The sequence below is a fragment of the Sus scrofa genome, chromosome 9 (assembly GCF_000003025.6).
Source record: "Sus scrofa isolate TJ Tabasco breed Duroc chromosome 9, Sscrofa11.1, whole genome shotgun sequence".
NCBI lineage: Eukaryota > Metazoa > Chordata > Mammalia > Artiodactyla > Suidae > Sus > Sus scrofa.
The window spans coordinates 13,557,247-13,578,759 of record NC_010451.4 but is presented as its reverse complement, the minus strand read 5'-3'; the positions used below and the strand labels follow the sequence as shown (position 1 = coordinate 13,578,759).

General features: G+C 49.6%; 1 protein-coding gene across 1 annotated transcript in view; it reads left to right on the top strand.

Annotated features, from left to right (window-relative positions):
* TENM4 (teneurin transmembrane protein 4) overlaps positions 1-21,513 on the top strand; it is a 786,343-nt gene that overhangs the window by 248,198 nt on the left and 516,632 nt on the right.

The following is a 21,513-nucleotide window of genomic DNA, read 5'->3' as shown; positions in this document are numbered from 1 at the left end:
CCAGACTGGCTCTCCAGAGGCTTTTCTTGTTTTGCTGTGCAGTGACAAAAATAGAACACACCTGGCTTGGGGGAGAAGTAGAAGGCAGTTTCAAGCTAGAGAAGGAACATGGCAAAGAGAAGAGTAGACTCATAAATGAAGTCTGCGTCGTGAAGAAGCCTGTAGATGCAGAGAAAGGCGCCAGGACCCAGGGAGTGAGCCCTTTGTTGAAAACCTACTGTGGGAGTTCCCTGGTGGCTTAGTGGGTTAAGGGCCTGGCATTGTCACTGCTGTGGCTCAGGTCTCCACTGGGTCTCAGGTTCGAGTCCCAGCATGGGAACATCCGCATGCAGCAGGCGTGACCAAAAAACAAAGCAAAACAAAACCTACTATGTACCAAGCACATTTTCTGTATTCTGGGCTTGCAAGGTAGAAATCTGAGTCTCTCTAGGCGCAGTTATGCTGCAGTGATAAATGCACTCCAGAATCTCAGTGGTTTAACACAGCGAAGGTTTATTTCTTGTTCATGCTACCTGTCTAATAGAGACAGGTGAAGGGCATTGCGTTACCTAGTGACTCAGGGCCAGACTGATGAAAGCTCTGCCGTGTTTTAGGTGTACCACCTGGAGGAAGTAGTGGACCACAGCAGGGGAAGACGTAGCCAGAAGATTGAGCACCAGCTCTTAAATGCTGCAGCCCGGAAGTGGCACACAGCCTTTAAGCCAGACCTAGGCACGTGGTCCTGCCTGATTTCTAGGGCTCTGGGAAATGTGGATACTTGATGGGCAGTAACTGCCTCTGCCACAGTAGATACTGTGATTTCCACCTCACGGGTAAGAAAGCTGAGACTCAGAGAAGTGAATTATCCGGTCTGAGGTTGCCCAGCCAAAAAGCACCGGCGCCTAAATCATGTATAACCTCTTTTTCAGTCATTTAATTAGCAATTCAGCAAAGACCTACTGAATATTGACCATCAGCCCAGCCCCATGCTGGGCTCTGGGCTGTAACAGGGAAGCAGAACCAAAAGCTAAGGGAGCCTCTGCTCTCAGCCTGAAGAATGTTTTTAAACTGGTATAAATGCTTAGCAGCAGAGACATAATGCTTCTGCGGACACCTCTCGAGGATTTTTGCCTTTCATAGAGAGGGACATTTGATGAAATGGGCTCACATGTGTTGAGGCTTGTGCCAAGGACTGGACTGGTACATTTCATCTAAATGGTCCCCGTCCTAGGAGGTAGTTCTTATAACTCCATTTTTAAGATAGGAAGATGGAGGCTCACTCAGCAAGGGGATTTCAGGGGCTGAAGGTGGACTCTCCAGCCTCACCAGGCTAACTGGTCATGAAGATAGAAACATTCCAATTACAAATGGAATCCCAGAGTTCCTGTTTGGCTCAGCGGGAATGACTCTGACTAGTAACCATGAGGACACAGGTTCCATCCCCAGCCTCGCTCAGTGGGTTCACGATCTGGTGTTGCCATCAGCTGTGGTGTAGGTTGCAGATGCAGCCTGGATCTGGCGTGGCTGTGGCTGTGGTGTAGGCCAGCAGCTACAGTTTCAGGTAGACCCTTAGCCTGGGAACCTCCATATGCCATGGGTGCAGCTGTAAAAAAGCAAAAATACGTAAGTAAATAAATAAACAAATGAATAAATAAAAATTGAATCCCATCCCCCACTCCATCTAAACCCCAGCATGGGGTCTCCTCTTCCTCCTTCAAATCCCCCCATCCCAGGCCTGTCTCCCACTAGTTCCCTGAACCTCCTGCACCATCACATGTGACCACAGCTCTCAGCTCTGACACAGGCGCCCCTCGGACCCGAGAGACTGGGTCACTCATCCCCATGCTGGTACCGCCCAGAGCTGGGCCCAGAGCAAGGCTTGTGGTTCATGTGCACTGAGGCAGGGAAGAAATTGCAGAAACACAGTCCCAGGATCTGAGCCTGGCAGGATGGGCTTGAACCCAGGCCTTGGCACCGGTGGATTCTTCTGTCTGGAGTGCCCCTCTTTCCCCTCGGCCTCATTTCCCCCCTTCTCCCACCTCACACCCTGTGCCACATTTTATACCAACTGTCACTTTTCTCCCCTGCTTAGCACAGGTGGCCACCTCCTCTGTCCCCACACTGGTCCCACCCACCATCTCAGACCTGGATTCTTGCAGTGGCCTCCTCGGTGTGGGCCTCTGCTGCCACCCTTTCCTCCTGGGATCCAGCACAGAGACACCTGTTAAATCATCAGTCAAATCAGATCACTCCTCTGCTTTCCAGGCCCTCCCGTGGCTCCCCAGCTCCCATGGGGGCAAAGCCCCAGGCCTCACCCTGACCCACCAGGACGTACCCAAGCTGCCCCTGCTTGCCCTCCCAGCCCATCTCTCTGTGCCCCCCTCGCTCACACCATTGTCCTCTTTGCTCTTCCTTGAACCGCACACACACTCCCACCTCCATGCATAAGGCATAGAAGCCTTTCTCTGGTCTTGGCAAGAGCCCTTCAGGCAGAGGGGACAGCAGTGAACAGGTGTCCAGGTCACCATCCAGGATGGGGCTGCAGCAGCAGACCTGCGTGTCTGCCCCTTGAGTGGCAGGAGGCCAGTGGCGTGAGCAGAGGTGGCTGGAGAGGAGCTGAGAACAGGAAGGCAGGAGGCAGCCCTCACCCTCCCGGCCTTCCTGCGCCCCTCTTGAGTGTGTGTTTCGAAGCAGCATTTATCTCCACCTGGTGCCTTGTACGTTCCTCTGTAAGTCTGTCTGTTTTCTGCCTTCCTGTAACGGAATACCAGCTCCGTGAAGGCAGGAAGTCACTTGGTGTCATTGCCAGCAGGCTTCTCACGCCTGCAACAGTGCCTGGCATATAGCAAGCACTCAGTAAATATATACTGACTAAAGAAATAAACAAATAACTGAGTAGTAGATGCCTTAGCCTTACTTATTTTTAATTCTTTCACTATACTTGATTTGCAGTGTTGTACAAATTCCTGCTGTCCAGCAGAGTGACCTTGTCCTACATATGTATATGCATTCTTTTTCTCAGACCATCGTCCGTCATGTTCTATCGCAAGAGATTGGATATAGTTCCCCGTGCTGTACAGCAGGACACGCCTGCCTTTCCATGTGCTGTTCCCTCTTCCCGGACTGTTCCCATGCCTTCCTCTTCCACCAGCCACCCCCGGCCCCCCGAATTCTTCACTCACTCCACCCTCCACCTGCCCCCTGCAGATCACACAGGCACTGACCCTCCATCTCCGTGAGCCCGGGGCTTCCAGGGCGAGCACAGCCCCTTATTGTTAAGATCTGGGCACCTGGCCCACAGGTAGGATCCAGTCACTGTTTGTTGGCCTGAGCTGAGTGGATCAGAGCAGCATCTGGAACAGCAGCCCGGGGACCGTGTCCGCCCCCTCCGCATGTCCCCTCACCTACAGTCAGGAGGCGGGAGCCCTTGTTGCCAACTCAGTCTCCGCCTGCTTCGCACCCGCCTCGGGGATCAGGAAGACGAGGCAAATGGGACACTAATGACATTCAGAGAGAAAACTAAATGGGGAGGTGTTGCAAACACCCAGGAGGAGGGAGATGTGATTTAAAGGAATCGCTGTCTCCCCAGAGCAGGAGGGAGAGTGGGGGCCCGTGGAGAGCCCTGGGCTGGAGGAAGCGTCCCACACAGGCCCACCTCTGTCACCTCTGTGTGGGGTGGCCTGTGCATCACTTTAGTTTGGGGGGCCTCGCTGTTCCGACTTTAAATTAGAGGCCTCTTCTTTGACTGACTCATTGGTTCATTCATACCCTCCCACCACCTTGCCAAAAATGATTTGCGTGGGCTAGCAATGTTTTAATTAAGTCATTAAGACCAGGAGCATTTAGTGCAAAATTAAGGTGGGAAGTAAGGGAGGAAAACGGGAAAGGGAGAAGAAAATGTTCTCAGGGCCACCCAGGAAGGGGGTTCTTGGGAAAGGGGGTTACCACAGCCTCTTGTGATGAGCACCCTGGATGCTAAAATCTTCAGAGATGGGATAGCTCTGATCCAGGGGCAGTAAGGACACTGTTGTTTTAGAGTTCTTCCTAATCCATTGTCCATTTTGTCAGTTACTGGCATTGGCTGGCTGCTGAGTGCCAGGGACCACCCCCCTCCATAGGGCACTTTTTTTTTTTTCTCTCTCTTTCATTGAATGCTCACAAAACTCTACAAGGTGTCTTTCCAAGCCCATGTTAGCGATGAGGTGATGGAGGCTCAGAGACCCTGAGCAAATGCATGGGACATTTGCTGGAGATCCGTGTACAAAAGCGTGACATTCGACCCCTTCCTCACACCATATACAGATATTAGCTCAAAGTGAATCATCTACCCAGAGCCCTGGTAGCTGCTCCCAGGGTAAGCATGGCAGCAGAAGAGTGTTAGGAGGTTGAGGTCTCCTGGTGGAAGGCTGGGGATGCCAAGCAGAGATGTTGCCATGTTCTGTTACTCTCATTTAAGAAGTGAGAAGGCCTTGAAAGTTTTTGCACGAGCATCAGCTTGATGGTATCTAAACCCACATGTGCAGAGAACTCCGTCACCAACAGGCAGATAAAAGGCATCCACTATTCATTCGTATTCACTAGCGAATAAAGTCATGTCAGTGACCTAGAAGGGAAGGGGAAAGGAGGATAAGGAGGAGGAAGCTAACTGAACACCCACTGTGTGCTAGGCATCACCGTGTTATCTAATCACCATAGCAGTTAGGTCGTGTTTTCTCCACTTCACAGATGAATAAACTGAGGCGTCCATTCCCCCACCCCTGCTTCAGGATACCTTCCTAGTAAATGGCTGAACCCATGTTCAAACCGAAGTCCGTCTGCTTCGAGCACCCGCTGCTGCTTTTCCCTGGACTTGGCACCATTTGTTGGACCTAGAGTGTTTACTGCTGCATCCTTAAAATGCCTTGCTATCACATCTTTCAAATACACTTCCTCGCCCTTGGAATGTTGAGTGGGAACACCAGTTATACTTCTTTGTTCCACCCTTTGGGAATCTTCGGTGACAGCTCTCCTACACACGGCAGACAGTCAATAATCCCCACTTTTGAATTGCTTATTTTTCCTAGAAGGCCTGGCCACAGTGGAGATATTACCTATTAACCAGAGTTATTAGTAATGCAGAGACTGCTGAGTGATCAGACCCTACTGGAACTGTCCATCCTGGTTGGCGATGAGAACCCCAGAGGTTGGAGGGCTTGGGATAAATATGTTATTTTGCTCAGGGTCAGGTTGGAGAAATAATCCTAATTGGAACACCCTTATTCTTGTATAGATGTTGAGGAAGGCAAACAAGGCTTATGAGGCTAAGACGTGTTGTCACATGTGGTACCTACCAATTATGACAGTTAAAGATAAATGAACAGTAATTGAACTCTTATTGTTAAGATACTGTTAGCATCTCTGCTGGGCATGTTGCGTGATTTATCCTCATTATGGAAATCTATGTGTTTTTGGCTCTATGACCAGGCATATCCCCATTTTCCATCAACCAAACTGAGACAGAGAAGAATATTGTTCAGGGATGCATATCTGTCCCCGTACCTGGTGCCACTTGGGTTTGAAGCTGGGTCTATTTGATCCATCCTTTGGGAGACACCACATTGTCCTCCAGAGAAAATACTGAGTCTGGCCCCAGCAGGGTGCCACGCTTGCACTCGTGAGGTGTAGTGGTCCAGGCCGTGCTGCCCTGGCCATCCATCCCCATGTGCTGGTTTCAGGCTCCTTCTGCCCAGCCCATCCGTCTCTCCTCCAAGATTCCTTTTCCCTCCCCGAGTTTGCACCTTCATCTTCAGTCTGAGCACCTAGAATGCCCACTGCCCTACCGTGATGCCATCACCCAGTAGTATCTGCTTAATCAGTGTCTGCACTGAGTGAACACATAGCTGAACTTAGAAGGGAGAGGAAGGATCAGGTGCCACTGATGAACCCAAGAGTTTTCTCTTTGCTCAAAAGAGGAATCCCCAAAAAAAAAAAGGACTTCCCGTCGTGGCGCAGTGGTTAACGAATCCGACTAGGAACCATGAGGTGGCGGGTTCGGTCCCTGCCCTTGCTCAGTGGGTTAACGATCCGGCATTGCCGTGAGCTGTGGTGTAGGTTGCAGACCCGGCTCGGATCCGGCGTTGCTGTGGCTCTGGCGTAGGCCGGTGGCTACAGCTCCGATTCAACTCCTAGCCTGGGAACCTCCATATGCCGTGGGAGTGGCCCAAGAAATAGCAACAACAACAAAAGACAAAAAGCCAAAAAAAAAAAAAAAAGAGGAATCCCCATGAGGGAACCATTTCTGGACATCCTTTGCCAGTGTTTTGGGAAGTGATAAGCAGGCAGCCACAGCAGCCAGGGGTGAAGTTTTTCCCTTCCCGGAGGCCTGCTGGGGTCAGGGTTCACGGACTGATGAGGCTGCTGCTGCGAATGTCATTGCCTTTTGCATCCCCTTTGATATAATCCCTGTTTACCTGCCTCCCATCCTCAGAGTGATGCTGCTACACTGTCCTGGGTGCACAGAAAGACCACGGAGCCATTTATAAGCCAAATGCCTGGTTTATTTCCAAGTAGGAAGGTCAATGTATTTCCGCTTGGTGGATTCAATGACCAAATCCTCATAAAGATAAGGCTGACTTCCTGTTGCTAACTGCACATCTTAGTAGCCAGTTTAGCCAAAGCAGCCAAGGTCGTGGCCTGAAGGCTCTTTTCCCAGGTTATGGAGCTCCATCACTCTATGGCCTTGACTCACCTGCTGTGAAATGGATGCACTTAGACATCCCCCCCGCCCCGACCCTGAACCTGTGAAAGCTTCCTAGGCAGGCAAGAACAGCCAATCAACATCTCCACACACAGAATCCTCTGCCTCTTCGGATTCTAACCCTGGTGGAGAAGCCGAGTGTGCAGAAAACGCTCCAGGGGTGAGGACAGACATTTGTTGAGTACCTATTATATGTCAACCACTGCGCTAGGCATTTCACAGTCCATTTAACCCTCACAACTACGGGTGAGGTAAGCATTGTTATTTCTGATTCACAGATGGGGCCATGGAGCCTCAGAGAGGGTCAATGACTTCAAGTCCCACAGCTGGGAAGTGGGGGCGGCTGGAATGGAATCAAGGTCATCTCCTGCAAAGCCCAACTCCTTCCCGCTGGGTTGAAATTAATAAGAATAATGGCAGCAAGAGCCACTGCCGGCGGCATGCTCACTACACGCCTGACTTGTAGTAGCTCACTGTATCACGACAACAACCCGGCGATATCCGGTACTCTTACCGTCGCGATTTCACACATGAGGAAACCAAGGCACAGAGCAGTGCTTGCAGAATGAAACATTTTCTGAACTTGGGTATTCAGAAGGTGAGCCCCAGCAATTTGCCACCGCTGGCTGCTCTGTCATCAACACCTCTTGTCCAAAAGAAGCACAGGGCTTGCTCATCGGATGTACTTAATGACATGTGGTTATTGATAATTAACTCCATGATGGTCTCACCACTCTCTGGAACTGGAATTCCGGTTGCTGTTGACAGCCTGGGCTGCCCATTGAGTCGCCTCTTGCTGCGGGTGGGTCAGGGAATCCTAAGAGGTGGAATTCCAGACATTACAAGTCAAGCGTGGTGGGTAGAAGAGAGCCCGCTCTACAAGCGGACTGATGGAGGATGGAGTCCAAGCCTGCCTTTCCAGCTCTGGACTCTGAGCAAGTTCCCCCATCACTGCTTCGGTTTCCCAATACATAAAATGGTTATAATAAAAGCCCATAGCTCAGTGGGCTATTGTAAAGATTTAAAATCTCATAAGATGCTTATAATCAGGGGTAGCTCAAAAAACAGGTGCCTCAGAGCTGAACTGTTTATTTAATTTTTTTATTAAAGTATAGTTGATTTACAACCTTTGCCAATTTCTGCTGTACAGCAATATGACCCAGTCATCTGAACTGTTGTATCACCGAATATTAGTTGACAGAGTTGGACTCATGAAGTGATCTCGTTCCACTCTTGCATTTACAGTTGAGGACCCTGAGGCCCAGACACAGGCAGCAACAGCCTAAAACACACAGCATTTTCGTTTTCTGAATCCAATGCCAAGATTCCGTCTGATCCTGCATGCCAAATTTAGAACAGCCTCAAGAGGCACATATGTCAGTCTCATTTCTAGAAGTTTTAGTTGGTTGTCTTTCGATCTGTTTTATCTTTTTTGAGAGTCTGTTCTTTGTTTATACATTGACTTCCTTTATAAATATCTTTATATATTGCACACATTTTGTTTATGTTCAGAGTCTGATCATTTCAGCACCTGCGGTGCTCACAGATCTGGTTCTTTTGTTCATTATCTCTGCTGTCTCTTGCTCATGGTGGCTTAATTCCTCATGCATTCCGTGATTTTTCAGATCAGAGGTTCATGATTGCTAAAACATTGTGTGGCTTCTTTGAGGCCTGCGTTGCAAATTCATTGCTCCAGAAAGGATTGCCAGGTACCTGGAGGAACCACCAATTTGGAGTCAATTTAAATTCCATGCTCGGCTTGGACTTGGGGCTTTTTCCGGCCAGAAGGTAATATGTGGTCAAGTGCCAGACCCACGGGAGGACCACCTTGTGACAGGGAGTTTTCAGAGGAGACTTTAAAAATTTTCTTTTCCCTTCACTCAGCCTGACAGCCAAGTTGCCTTGCAAGCTCCTTTCTGGGATTTTGGCTTTCTTTCTGATTCACCTATTTCTTAAGGTATAAATGTCTCCTTTTGAAGTCCTAGCCTTCAGTGAGGTCTCAGTCTGACTTTTACCTTTTGAAGGACTCTGACTTAGCTTCTTCCCTTGGCCCTTTAAGACTAAAATCCCGGGAGTTCTCATCGTCACTGAGCAGAAATGAATCTGACTAGTATCCATGAGGATGTAGGTTCGATCCCTGGCCTTGCTCGGTGGGTTAAGGATCCAGTGTTGCCGTGAGCTGTGGTGTAGGTTGCAGATGCGGCTTGGATCTGATGTTGCTGTGGCTGTGGCATCGGTCAGCATCTACAGCTCCAATTCGACTCCTAGCCTAGGAAACTCCATATGCCATGGATGCCCTAAAAAGTAAAAAAAAAAACCAAACACCTAAAATCCCTAAACTAGCAAGGACTGGCAAATACCCCTGAGACTGTCACCTGCTCAGTGCTTAGGAACCTCTAGGGATTCATGCTCCCTTGTGGTCATTTTGACCTCTGAGGATTTCCTTCTCTTTCTTGGTAGGTCGGCTGTCTGGTTTTTTGCTGTTGTTGTTGTTGTTGTTTGTATGTTTGTTTAAGCTGGTATTTTTCTGTGTCCTGCATTGGGGAATTCCTTAGGGAGAATAGGCAGCCACCTTGCTGGAAATGGAAGTTGAAAGTGGTCACCACTGTCTTTCTTTGGTATGAACATAGGGCTTCATCAGCTAGGGTTTCCTTGGTTCTTATGGGTTAGGAGTTTATTGTATCATTGCTCCCAAGTCCACAAAGTATGCACAGAGAGCCGAGGGGAACTTTCCAGACCAAGTCCATCTCTCAGTATCATCACCGTCATTCTTCTGAAATCTCACTCTGTGTTCATCTCGGCCCACAGAGGCCTTGGCCGAGAACAGCATCTGTGGACAATGTCAAATGAAAGCTCTGGTCTTGTGACAGGTGAAGGAAGGTACCACATTCTGAGGGCAGGCCTCCCTGTTTGGGCTGTGACCAGCTATCCCCACCATGGTCCTTGCTCAAGCTTTAGCTGAGTGCAGCAGAGGCAGCATGAGCAAATCTTACACCCCTTTGCCCATCAGTTCATTCACTCCGTAAACATATACCGAGCACCAGCTACATGCTGCACCCGTGTTAGGCCTTGGGATACAGATATGGATAAGCCACAGACCTTCCTCGTGTGCACAGGGACAATTACATGGACAGTAACAATTGCGTGATCAGTCTTTGGCAGAACAAAACTGGGGGTGGAAGGGGGCTAACCCAGCCTCGGGGAGGGATGGCTATGCAGGCTTCTCATATAAAGTGGCAAGTGAACCTAAAGCATAAAAAACAAACAGCAAATCCGGGAGTTCCCGTTGTGGCGCAGTGGTTAACAAATCCGACTAGGAACCATGAGGTTGCGGGTTTGATCCCTGGCCCTGCTCAGTGGGTTAAGGATCTGGTGTTGCGGTGAGCTGTGGTGTGGGTCGCAGACGCAGCTCGGATCCCGCATTGCTGTGGCTGTGGTGTAGGCCGGCGGCTACAGTTCCAATTAGACCCCTAGCTTGGGAACCTCCATATGCTGCAGAAGTGGCTCAAGAAAAGGCAAAAGGACCAAAAAAAAAAAAAAAAGAAAGAAAGAAAAGAAAAAACAAATAGCAAATGCGGAAGCAAAAAGCCCATGACTCTCTAGTTGCTGAAAAAGAAAACATGAACACTCCATTTGAGAGGCGGTGATCCAGCTGATTTTCCATCTTGGTTTGTGAGTAGACATTGCTCTCCTCCCCTCCAGGGCCAACACCTTGGGAACCACTGGTGTCTTTTGTGCATCTTCAGCAGTGGAGATCTCATCCCCAAGCAGGCAAGATTGGTTCCTGGAGAGTTAGGGCTGAAAAAAAAATCTTATTCATCACAATGGTTTATGATCCTCCCAAGAGCTACCTAAACAGATATTTGGTCTATGGGCTATTAAAATTCCCAGGGAGTAGGGGAGATTTGGGGAAAGTCTATCAAGTCTCCTTAGCAGCAGGGACTGGGGGATGGGCTGGGAGGTTGGTGAGAAGGATTAAAATGGAAAAAAGACTGAGAACCTGATGTAACTGAATGAGCAGGTGCATTGGAGCCAGATGTGCCCACGTTCAAAACCACCTCCCTCATGTAACAACCTGCCTAATCTTGGACGAATTAACAGCTCTCCCTGGGCCTCAATTTCCTTATCTGTAAAATGGGATAAGAATATCTCCCCAAACAAGGTTGTTCTGAGGACTCAGTGAAATCATACACTAAATCTCCTGGCACTTAGCAGGTACTCAGTGAATGGTATTAGGCAGGAGTTCCCTGCCCTCTTCCAGCCCAACGCACACATGTTCAAGAGAGAGCCCGGAGCAGAGGAGACTTGAAAGAGTTGTTTTAACCATAGACTATGAACAGCCTAGGTAGGGGAATCCCACTCGGGGTCCCCATGAACGTGGGATGTCCCCAGCAGCTCTTGGAATTCTTACCCAAGAGAGGGATAGGTGAATTATCCAGGACAGTGTTCCCTGGTTCTTCCTTCTGAGACACAATCAATATTCAGCGTGTTTGGAGCCATCAGTGTCAGGGATGCTGAGACATCAGGTGGAGTTGAAGCTTTTGAGCGATTGTCTTTTAAGGAAGAGAGTTTGGGATTTTCCCAGTTCTTTGGGGGCTCAGCTCCACCTCCTGGCCCCTGCGCCATCACTTAGAGAAGAAAGTGTTGACCCAGGGACGGACAGGTGGCATGTGAGTGGAAGGAGTGATCCATGGAAGGAGAAGGAAAGAGCAGGAAGAGTCTGGAAAGAAATGTTGGATGTCTCTTCTCTGCCACCCCAAAGCTTCAGGCTTCCCTCTGAGCTCACAGATGCCCCTGTGAGCGCCTGTGAGATTAGAGTCTCCAGAATAATGCTTGTGACCTAACAGGTCCTCATAACCCATATGGTGAACCCCTGAGTAACTTTCTCCCCTCCCCCCAATAATTGTAATTAGCATCATTGTGGGGTTTTTTTTTATTTGTTTGTTTGTTTGTTTTTGTTTTTTTTTCCTTGTCTTTTTGCCTTTTCTAGGGCTGCTCCTGCAGCATATAGAAGTTTCCAGGCTGGGGGTCTAAACAGAACTTTAGCTGCCAGCCTTCGCCACAGCCACAGCAATGCAGGATCCAAGCTGTGTCTGCGACCTACACCACAGCTCACAGCAACGCCAGATCCTTAACCCACTGAGCAAGGCCAGGGATCGAATCTGCAACCTCATGGTTCCTAGTCAGATTCGTTAACCACTGCACCACGACGGGAACTCCACTAGCATGATTATCAATGTGTTAAATGTTTTATTGGTTTATCTCATTTAACCTCAATTCAGCAACTTGACTCTTATTTTCCTCCTCTTCCTTGTCATCATAGGTGAGGAATCTGAGGCTGAGAGAAGTTAGAAGTTAGGACATTGGCTGAGATGACTAGATTGCAGAGCTGGGTCAAACAGCAGCTCACCCTGCTTGGTTTCCACTGCTGGGCTCACACTCACTCTGCCTTCCCTGGAGCTTCCTGAGAGCGGGGCCAAAGGCTGGTGCAATCCTAAAAAACTGGTGTCTGGCACAAGGAAGGGAGGGGAGAGACCCCTTGGCCGCAGTGGGCCTGGCTGGCCCCCACCTCCCGCTGTCCCCCTCGCCCTCTGCAGCCCCGATTCCCTTTAGGCCTTTCCATGTCAGGTGTGACTGTAGTGCGGGCGCCTCCTTGTCACTGACGCACAGACCACGCCTGTGAACGAAGACCGCGGCTCTGGCTCTGTGCGGAGGAGCCACGCAGCGGCGGGGCCTTCTTTCTGACACCTGTTCCCTTTCCCCCCACAAGGCCTGTCTCCTGCAGTGATGAACAGTGTCTGAGCAGGTTCATTATCTCTGCTCAGAACATGTCAGGACGTGGGCTGAGCAAATCCCAACATGATCTGGAGACATTCTTTACAGCACCCCCCCACCCCCCAGCATCCTCCAGACCCAGCGGACACCCCTCCTTCCCACTCTCCTCCCCGCCACCGAAGGAGACACAGGCACATGAGAAAGATGGGGCATCGGGAGGCACTGGAGGTAAACTCAGTTATAAAATGATCAAATCACCTCTCGCTCTGTAAAACGCATTGAGCTTGCTGGGTACTCTCCTGCATGTCCTCAGGTTCATCTTCACAGCATCCGCTGCAGGGCTGGGGGCTGGCTGTCGCCGTCTCAGCGGGGGAAGCCAGGGGCGCTCAGCCCTGCACCCTGCGGGCTCTGCAGGAGGACTTGCGGGGCTCGGGGACCTCTGACATCTCGGACCTCTGACATCTCAGCCCAGCCGCTCCCAACTTCGGCCCATGGTTGGGGGGAGTGTTCTGCCCCTCACACGGTGGCAAGTGGCAGGGCCAGGGCTTGAACTTGGAAACCGCTGACTGCAAAGGCTGCGTCCTTCCCCTCTGTCCTGTGGGGATGTCTCAGAGAGAGCAGAGAGGCCCCGGACAGTCCCTGGGCCCAGAGCAGTGGCTAAATAGGGGGGCCCTTGAGGAAGACAGCATCCAGGTTTAGAGAAATACTGGCCAAGCCATTCCATTGTACTCATGTCCTGTCTCGGGGGCCATGGGGTGGGTTCGGATCCAGCCAGATCCCATGGTGGCTTGAGTAGGGAGGCAGAGCAGAAGTGGGTGACAGGGAGGTTGCTGGATCTGGGACACTGCAGAGGGAGGAGGCCTCTTGTGCTGGTTTTGCTCATCAGGTGCCTGCACTTACGGAAGGAGGTGTTGCCTTATTGTCCAAAACCAGTGTGACATTAGCTCACTGAAATATCAATGTGCAGAATAGGGGAGAGGCTCTGAGGAAAAGCAGTGAGACGGAGCTGCCCTTCCAGAGATGCAGAGGAGGGAGCTCAGGGTGGCCTCTGAGACAGCGTCTCCCAGACAGAGGTCGGCCTGTGACCCTCTCTCCTCTGTGGTTTTCTGTGGCTTCCCCTCCCCTGCAGAGGAAGCCCAGACTTCTCGTTGGATTGTAGCAGGCTCTGTAGCCCCCCTTTTCCCCAAGGAGTTTATCACAAACAGCCAGGCACTCAGGCTCTGGGTTCAAATCCTGACTCTCCTCTTTCCAAGGTGTGTGAGCTAGAGGAGGTTTATTAACCAACCCCTGGCCTCTGTAACCTCGCGCGTAAAACTGGCATGACCAGGAATGTGCTCTGGTGATTTTGTTTGGATCAAGTGAGATCTTGTTCATAAAGCTGTTAGCACGGTGTGTTCTCAAGCAGCGTGAGTTGTGATGATTTTATTATTAGCGGCAGTGGTAGTAGCTGTAATCATAGTACTTTGTAGCCCCTGGGCCTTTGCACATGCTCTTCCCTTGCAGGGGGAGCCCTCTGGATGCTCTGAGCCTGTCAGAACCCTCCGTGTTCCCCCAGGCCTGCCTGGAAGGTGAGCTCTGTGTAGCCTGCTCCAGCTCTGACCAGGCCTGGCTCCTGCCTCCCGCCCACGGTGGGGCACCGCAGAGCCCCACAGGCTTCTCAGCACATGGTGGTTCTCTGGGCCCCGGGGCATTTCTGTCTGGATGCCCCATTGGGGGCCTCCTAGGGGCTGGGCTGACTAGGCACCAAGGCAGCCTCCAGGAAATATTCATAGCATGCATCTGTCACTGCCCCATGGCCTACCCAGAACTAAAAAAGTCATAATTGGTGTTTTCAGGGGTTTAAGCCAAACAGGTTAAAACTACCTGGGCAGAGCTGTAGGTGACACACAGGAAGCCAGGGCTACATCTGACTCCCTGCACCTGCCTCATTATCCACCCACTGGAAAGAAAATCCCCAAACAGCTTAAACTTCAGGTTAGAAGAAAGTTCCCAGCGTTTTCTGTTTCCTTCCCACTGGCTTTTTCCACTCCAGCACTGTTCATGCAGCCACGTTGCTGTAATTCTAGAGTTTTCTCAAAGCCCTCCAGGAGATGCCAGGCTTCATTCTGTCTCCCTTGCGTGCCGCCCTGGTTTCTTCTGCTCTCTGTGATTTTCCCATTTGGGGAGCAGCCCTGTCCCACACCCAGGCCAGGGAAGGGGCTCTGTGACCAGAGAGGGGATTCTTCTAGACACCTGCCCCAGAGGCTCAAGGTCTTGGACAGGCTTTCTTGTACCCACGTGAGGTTTGGGACACCCAAGCATGTGGGTACCTGGGTCCTGCTTCCTGATCACCAAACCTGTGGGGAGCCCCTAGCCTCGGTCTCCATTGTCACCCCGAGCCCTGCATCTGCACCTCCCTCTTTTCTGCACGAAGCTGGACCAGCATTAGTAATATCGCTTTCTTCTCTCCTTCCTTTACTTCAACCATGAACCTTTTTTGCATCAAAAAGTAGGAGTTCCCATCATGGTGCAACAGAAACAAATCCGACTAGGAACCATGAGGTTGCAGGTTCGATCCCTGGCCTTGCTCAGTGGATCAAGGATCTGGCATTGCCGTGAGCTGTAGTGTAGGTCCCAGACGCGGCTCGGATCTGGCATTGCTGTGGCTCTGGCATAGGCTGGCGGCTACCACTCTGATCGGACCCCTAGCCTGGGAACCTCCATATGCTGCAGATGTGGCCCTAGAAAGACAAAAAGACAAAAAGAAGAAAAGCAAAAGGGAAAAAAAAAAAAAGTAGAGCAAATATTACCGTGGATATGCAAATACCTACCCCCCCATTTGAAGAACTTAGACGTTATCGGTAGTGTAATAGCCAAACCCTGGGATTAGTCCAGATGTCCTTCACAGAGTGAAAGGTCCAACAAATTGTGGAAGGGAATGAACCACTGACATGTGCAACAGCTTGTATAGGTCTCTAAGGAATGGTGATGTGCCAAAAAAAAAAAAAAAAAAAATTTGTTGCATACTGTTTGGTTCCATTGACATAACATTTTCAGAATGACAGAACTTTAAAAGTTGAGGTCTGGTTGGTGGTCAGCAGGGCTTAAGGACGGGGCTAGGGGTCAGAGGGGAGCGGGTGCATTTATAGAAAGGCAACACAGAGATCCTTGCAGCAAAGGAGCTCTCTCAGTGTCTTGACTGTGACGGTGGACACACAAACCTATCCAGGGGCTAGAACTGGGTAGAATCTGACACAAGCTTCCAGGAACCCAGGTGACACTGGGAAAATCTGAATAAGATGGGTAGTTTGTATCCATGTCAGCCTCCTGGTTGTAGATTATGCTTTTGCAAAATGTTACCATGGTGGAAACTGGGCCAAATATATAAAGCACCTCTCTGTACTGTTCTTACACTTGTGTGTACATCTACCACTATCGCGATCAGAAAAAGTTTACTTAAAAAAGCATATTGCAGGTGAGTTCTCGAAAGAAATATTATAGATATAACTGAAGACCCCAGGGAGTTCCCCAGCCTCATTTCTCTCCTCCCTATGAAGCAACCAGTTTCCAGAATTTGGTATTGATCATTCCCACATCTGTTTTTAGACTTTTATTACATGTGTACGTTTGCCTAAGTTATTGTTTGGTGTATGTTTAAACTTTGGATACACTGTATTTTGTTGGAATTTACCTACTGTGTGTAATTCATTGTGAGACTGTGGCAGAGTTTCTTTACTCTTTCTCTCATGGATGGGCTTGGTTATCTCCAGTCTTCTGGTGGAAATGGTGCTGCCATGGCAGTTTCTCTTTCATGTTCCCTGTGCCACCTGCAAGGGTGCATCCAAGTCCTGCCCTAGGGGCTCTCGGAATGTCTGGATCATAGGGCACACACCTCCTTGGTTCTACTTGAATGGCTGGGTCCTCGGGCATGTGTATTTTTAGTTCTGTGAAACACTGCCAAGCTTCTTTCCACATCATACCTCTCTTTATTCTCCCTCAGATATTCTATCAGAAAATCTGGGGCGCTGTGTCGTTGCCAAGGTGGTCATGCCAGACTCTTTCATTTTTGCCAACCCAGTGGGTGTGAAATAGCATCCTCCTGTTTAAATTCCCCTGGCCTCTTCTCCCATGTATCATGGATATGTGTGCCCATCTCCTATCTTTTCCACCCAGACGAGGCATTCCTCATCTCAAGTTTCCAGACATGTGTGCCCGCCTCATAACAGGGGGCTGAAGGTTTGTTGAGTGAATGAAAATAATACGAATAATTCTAGACGTTTTTACATGGAAGGACCATGGTTGTTTTCTTTTTCTTCCTTTTTAAATATTCGTGGGCTTTTACAAAATAATATCTCCGTGGAGCTATAATTCACCCGTTTAAGGTATATGATTCAGTCATTTTTAGTGTCTCCACAGAGTTATGCCACCATCACCACAATCAATTTTAGAACATTTTTATCACCCCCTTCCCCCAAATACCCCTACCTATTACGGTCACTCCAGATTTCTCCATAACCCCCGCCCCCATCCCTAGGCAACCATCAATCTGCTTTCTGTCTATGAATTTTCCTGTTCCGAACATTTCGTGTAAATGTAATCATACAGGATGTGCTCTTTTGTAACTGGCGTTTTGCACGTAGCATAATGTTTTCAAGGTGCTTCCACGTCGTAGCATGTAAAGTACTTCATCTCTTTTTATTGCTAAAGGAACTTCATTATATGGATACCTCCTATTTTCTTCATCGGTTGATAGGCATTAGACTGCTTTCATGTTTTTACTATTATGAATGATGCTGCTGTGAACATTTCTATCCAGATTTCTGTGTGGATATATGTTTTCATGTCGCTTGGGCATATACCCAGGTGTGAAATTATTGGATCATAGGGTAAGTCTATGTTTAACCATCTGAGGAACTGCCAGACTGTTTTTCAGGTGCTGTGGTATTTTATGTTCCTACCAGCAGTGTTTGAATTCCAATTTCTCCATATCTTTGCCAACACTTATTATTATCTATCTTTTTTATTGTAGCTCAGTCCCGGGCTTTGGAATAAGGCAGCCTGGGCTAGAATCCCAGTGTAACTGTTTACTAGCCCTGAGACCATAATTAACTTCTCCCTTCATTTTCTTCCTCCATAAAATGGGATTAGTAATGCCCACTTTTCAGGACAGTAATGAGGATGGATTAAATCAGACAATAGACATGTCAAGCCCTCAGCACAGTCAGGGATGCAGCCTGCGCTCCTTGGAACCAAGTAATAGGAATAGTGTATCATCATGGGTCTCCTCTAATCCACTCTCTTTCTGCCTGGGATGCTCTTGAGGTCCCCTAGAACCTCCATGAGCACCTCTTCTCCATGGGCTGGGAGCTCAGCTCTGAGTGAAAAGCCCAGAGTGCTGCCTGCTGTTAGTGCCCAGAGCTCAGAGCAGGTGACAGAACAGTCCCACCGTAATGTCGATTCCCAGAACCTCCAGGGGCCACCACTGTGTGCTGTCCCACCTTGCCAGGGTCTCACAAGGCAGTTCCCCACCCCAGGCAGAGCAGAAGGGCAGAGAACCAGAGCAGGCCCCAGTGCCTCAACTTGGATCTGAACCACTTGCACTTATTTCAATAGTTCCTTTCCCCTTCTTTTCTTTGGCAGGAGCCCCAGTTTTCAGTCCATCATTTTTGCAGCCATCACAAACATTGTCTGCACACCAGGCATTGTATAAGAAAATTTTTTTAAAAAGATGATTGCTTGCTGATTGCTACTGCTGTTGTTCATTTGGGTGATGACTGCGTGGATGGGAAGGACACAGCTGCGTGTCAGAGCAGCAGAGAACAGCAGAGCTCGGGGATGCTAAGGTGGGGGCTTGGGAAAGAACAGACGGGAGAATTCCTCACAGCGGGGGCAACCTGGCAGTCGAGTGGCCGCGGCTCCTGGGACAGGCTCTCTGCTCAAGGCAGTGACACAGCCAGGAGGCCGAGACTTCACCTCTCCATCGAAACCCACATCCCCACACAGTCCATCCCCCTTCCCCTCCCCCTCCCCGACCTTGGCTGGTGGAACCAGAAACCTGGGCCCTCTCTGGATGCGGCTGCCTTCTTTGCCTGGCACATGTCATCTCTCAAATGCATCCTCTTCTCCCCATCACCTCACTCCTGCATCTCTGCAGCGGCCCCCTCCCTGTTTTCCTGCCTCTCTGCCTCCAGCCTCACACCTCCCCATATGGAGGATCCTTTCTCCAGCCCACGCTGATCTTCCCATAAAACAAATAAGATCAGCTCACTTTCCACCCTCAAATCTTACAAAGGCTTCCCTGTGCCCTGAGGATAAAATCCAACTTAAGCCACTTGCCCTTCCCTTCTCCATGTTTCTACACCGTACTCTGGTCTCTCTTACTGCACTGACCCCATCAGAGTTCATCTGTCTTCTCCATCCCCCAAATAAGTTCTCTACAGGCAGGAATTCTTGTTTATTCATGTCAGTATCCTGACATCCAACAGACCTTCTGACTCATTGTGGGTGCCCCCCAATATCTTTGCTACCCCTTGTTTTGACAGTTTCTCGAACTCTTTTGCCTTATTTGTTTCTCTCTGAGCCACAGATAGGAGTCGTATTCCCATTTTACAGATAGGAAACTTGAGACTCAGGTGATAAGTGATGGTTCAGGACTCCTCCTGGACAGGTCTTCCAAAGAAACCAGCACTAGAGCCCCATGAAGAAGGCAAGACAGGTTACTATTGGGGTGGGTCTCAATATGTGGACTCTGGACCAGGAGCATCAATATTGCCATTAGAAATGCAAATTTAGGGCCTCACGCATAAGATTATAGAATCGTGAGTGGCCAAGCCCGAACCTCCCAGCTATTTTCCAGCCAAGACTGCTGTTCTCTGTGTTGTCTGATGTCCTACTTCTGAAGTTACTCATGTCCTTGAGCCCTGGTCACGGCCTCTGCTGTGCCAGTAGAAAGAGAGCTCCTTCCTGCAGACCCTCTGCAGTATGGCTATTTTCCATAAAGTCAGACAGCTATGTGGAGCATAAGAGCGCTCGTCCTTCAAGCATGCTTCCTACCAGGACTGATTAAACTTGGTCTGACAAGTGTCTCTCCGGGTGACTCTGAGTGTCGAGACAACCAGAGTCTGAGTCACTTGCATTGCCCCAGGTAGAAGTATTTCCAAGGCAGGATAATCTTCCAATGTGAACAGAAACTGCATTGACAGGCAGAAAATTCAGAAGCTGTGCTTGTGCCTGGAGCCACAGCTTTGTCCTCTCCTGCCCTGCCTTGACTTTGAAACATTCTGTCAGGAATGATCAGTCTGAAATTGAAAGGCATCCATGTGCCAGCTGAACCAGAGAGAGAGGTGGGATGAAAATAGAAGTGTCCCCCAGAGGTTTTCTTGGACCCCCATGTCCCCCTAGGACCTCGAGCATGGCCATACAGTGGTGAGGAGTAAGCCTAGAAGGCCTGGCCTGCATCACTCTGATATGCGACTTTGCACGACCCTTGCCCTCTCTGGGTTGGATTTGCTCAGGTGCTACTTCTCCAAGGCTACTTCCAGCACTGATGTGTCACCTATGGCATGTCCTGGGGGGCCACTAGATGCGATGGGAGTCTGGCCAACTTTCTCCCAACTTCATGGTTGAGGAGTCAGCTGATACTGCAGGACCCAAGTCGCCCCAGCTGTTTCTGCTGAAATTGTGTGGCCGAGGCCTCTGAAAAATGAGGGGAGGGGACAGGGAGAGGTCAGGGTCCTCCAGAATCTCAGGATCTCCAGCTCTGAAGGGCCGTTGAAGGTCCTCTCTTCCTTTCCTGTCTGTCTGTCTGTCCGTGCCGACGTCTCCTCTGGCCCACTGGTGTTCAGATTTCACTGCGTACCAGAATCACCCAGAGGGCTACAAAAAACAGCTGGCTGAGCCCCATTCCCAATTTCTGATTCAGCAGGTCTGGGGTAAAGACCAGAATTTGGTGCATCTCTGATAGGCTGCCAGGGATGCTGCTGCTGCTGCTGCTGCTGCTAGTCACACAGTGAGAACCACTGCTCTGCAGTGTGGTACCCAGCAGCCATCCTCCCTTCTGTGTCCTGTGATGGGAGCTCTCCCTCCTGAGATGGCCCGTCCCCCTGTGGGCACACCCCCCCCTTAGAGGACCTCTGTGACCTTTCTCCCCTGTGAGTTCCACCCCTCTTGCTAAGTCTTATCCTTAGAATCCACAGCAAGTACAAATACTCGAAGGTGAGAAGAGTCAGTTACCTCCCCTGGTCAGGCCCTGGGCCAAGCACTTTACATGCAAAATTTTGTTGATCTTCTCCAACCATAGAAGGATTAAAGTATTCTTTCTGCCTCCCAAGATCACTGTAAAAATCTAAACAATCAAAAAAGATGACATTACTTGGGAACCTTATAAACTGTCAAGAGTTTCGTTTTTCTTTTTAAGTTTTGTATTAATTTGTCAGGGCTGCTATGACAAAATACCACCAACTGGGTGTTTTAAATAACAGAAATTTATTTTTTTCAACAGTTGTGGAGACTAGAAGGCCATGATCAAAGTGCCAGTAGGTTGGATTTCTTCTTAGGCATCTCCCCTTGGCTGGCAGAAGGCTGCCTTCTCACTGTGTCCTCATTTGGTTGGCCCTGTGTTTGTGTTGGCCTCACCCCTTATATCCCAGTCACATTGGATTAGGACACAAGACCTCATTTTACCTTAATTACCTCATCAAAGGCCCTGTCTCCAAATACAGTCCCATTCTGAGGTGCTCGGGTGTTAGAATATCAACCTATGAGTTTGGGGGGGGGGCACAGTCAGCCCATAACAAACTTCTAAATGAAGCTCGATTAATGACTAGCTGTGTGACCACAGAGGAGTCGCCTAACCTCTCTGAGCCTTGTTTCCTTCATCAGGGCCCAGCTTGGAAGACTCGCAGGCACAATGAAAGGATCTAAGTGGGAGAAAAAAAAAGATAGTTCTACTTCCTAGAGAATTAGATTTGAAGAAGAAAGGTGATCAGAATGGAATCTGGCTGAGAATCAGAGGGGAAAGCTGTTGTTCAGGCACCACTTCAACC